The sequence below is a fragment of the Otolemur garnettii genome, unplaced genomic scaffold (genome assembly GCF_000181295.1).
Source record: "Otolemur garnettii isolate 467f Iridium unplaced genomic scaffold, OtoGar3 scaffold00004, whole genome shotgun sequence".
NCBI lineage: Eukaryota > Metazoa > Chordata > Mammalia > Primates > Galagidae > Otolemur > Otolemur garnettii.
Window position 1 is genome coordinate 4,881,713 of NW_003852399.1, and position 2,434 is coordinate 4,884,146.

Here is a 2,434-nt window from a genome sequence, read left to right on the forward strand (position 1 = left end):
TAGACAAAGAAAAACCAAGTAAATTCAAAGCAAATAGGAAGAAAGAAACCATCAGTATGAAAACCTAAATCAACAGAAACATTTCAGAAAATAAGAAAGCCAATAGTAGGATTTTTAAAAGTACATCAGATATTTCCAGAGTGCATATTACATGCCACATGTTCCATCCTAGGTTAATTACACGGATTGAAACTAAACACCCCGTTGATGGAAGTATTTCAGATTGCATGTGAAAACCCCACACTGTACCCTAGAAGTGCATTAATGTACATAGTTACCGTTCAATAAAAAAAAAAAAAAAGAAACTAAACACCCCATTTTCTCTTGTCCCCAGGTTCACCAAATTTGAGATTTGGAGGTGCATTAGCAGAGTGCTTCCCCTGCAAAGCATCGGAGACTTCATCTCTCCTGCATTGCCTCAGATCCAGTAGGACCTCAGCAAAGGTTTGTCGAACTAATGAGTAAAAAAAAAAAATTTTTAACAGATGAGGAGAACTAAAGGAAGGAAAGAACATCTGTCAAGGTCTCCAAAGCCTGAAGGGGTGGAACCTGGGTTGAACTCGTACCTCAGATTCTGGGTTTTGTCCTTCACACCAGAAAATACCCTCTGCCTTGGCCGGCTCAGACCTCACAGGCTCAGCCCTCATAGGCCACTAGTGAACCTTAATAACTAGTTCTGTTTTTAAATTGCCCTGGCAACCCATCTTAGAAAGGCATTTCATTAGCATTCCTGTTCACTGGATGCCAGCTTGCTAGCCCAGTGGCCCCCTGAGAGGTGAGCAAGGAGAGAGTGAACGGGCACAGAGGCGTGTGCTGGAGCTTGCAGGTCCATTTAGCACAGGGGAGCGGAACTGTGTTGATTCACACCAGCAAAAGCCACTTTTCTCCAGGTCTCTCGCCTCCCAGAACTGTTCCTTCTCCCTAATTGAACCTGGGGGAAGCAAATTTTCTTGCATTACAGCTCAAATATAATTGAGATGATAGAAATCCTTCCCGCCAGTGGAGAACTGAAACTTCGCCATGAAAAACACAAAAGAAAATTTTAAATATATGTGTTTTCCTAATCTATGTAGGATCAACAGCAAGACACAGTCAGATCTTATCAGCTCAGATCAGAGGGGGGCAGAATAATGGTAGAAAAAGCAAGACGCCGAGGAAGGAAGTGGTGATGGGTGTTGGCACTAGAAAAGGCACAGCATGTTCCACTCTGAAATAAAACTTTTAGAAGTTCTATAAATCATGTGCCTTTCTAAACACTTCATAAAATACACATACATGATAGCAACCCTACAGCAAAACTCTTCTTTCTCCTCCTATTTTACAAATGACAAAACTGAGTAAGAAGCAGGTTAAGTAACTCATTTAAATTCACAAAGCTAATAAGTGGCGGAATCCAGGCAGTCTAATTCCAAAGTTTATGCTTTTACCACCCTCCCTCCGTGCTACACAAATAATTGACTTTCCTTGAATTCTTGCTTCAATAGGTAGACCATCCCTGGAATTCTCCTCCAAGTCAAAAACACCTACATTCTGAAGCTCAGATCTTGCAGACAGTTAAGCAGATGATGCATAACCCTTGCATCTCCTCTTTCCTTTCCACGCATTCCCTATTAGTCACCTGCCTCATTAAGGAGAGTGGAGCCAGGCGTGGAGTTCGTACTCTGAAGGAAGAGCAGACAGTTTTGAAAGTGAATCATAAATTTTCATTTAACACCTACCATAGACTAGAGTCACCCAGACTGGAAGACTGTCTGTGATTCAGAGCAGACAAGAGAATGCTTCCATAATAGGTGTCTGTGAGTAGATGATGTCTAAGGTCTACACAGCCATGCTTCGCTGTCCCTGCCTCTTAGGAAGCTTCCAGCCTAAAAGGAGGGAGCAGGATCCATCAGCTAATTCACTAGTGAATGTCCAGCTACAGGGTGCATGCAGTCCTCCGAAGGAAAGGAGGACAGGTCTGTCTGCAGTAGGGCTTCACAGAGGAAGCCGAGCTGGCCCTGGGGCAGCAGAATAGCCTTCCTTAAAAAGCTTGGGCTGAGAGATCAAGGATGAAAAGGCTCTTATTATGTGGCACACAACAGATGGGAAAAGAATTCTAGGCAGAAGAAACAGCACTTGCAAAGGCAAGAGAGCAAGTTGGTGTGGCCAGCCCCAAGCATGGAGCAGGGTGCCGGATGCACTGAGGCTGAAGCAGGAGGAAGAGGCAGGAGGCAGAAGGCAGGAGGCAGAGGCAGGAGGCAGAGGCAGAGGCAGGAGGCAGAGGCAGGACGCAGAGGCAGGAGGCAGAAGCAGGACACAGAGGCAGGAGGTAGAGGCAGGACACAGAGGCAGGAGGCAGAAGGCAGAGGCAGGAGGCAGAGGCAGGAGGCAGAGGCAGGAGGCAGAGGCAGGACACAGAGGCAGAAGGCAGAGGCAGAGGCAGGAGGCAGAGGCA

General features: G+C 45.9%; 1 long non-coding RNA gene across 1 annotated transcript in view; it reads left to right on the forward strand.

Moving 5' to 3' along the window:
- The first annotated feature begins 345 nt into the window (after nt 1–345).
- Nucleotides 346–2,434, forward strand: part of LOC111727672 — a 10,902-nt gene continuing 8,813 nt past the window's right edge. The window contains exon 1 of the long non-coding RNA XR_002775162.1: nt 346–444. This is a non-coding gene — a long non-coding RNA (uncharacterized LOC111727672). The remainder of the gene's footprint in view (nt 445–2,434) is intronic.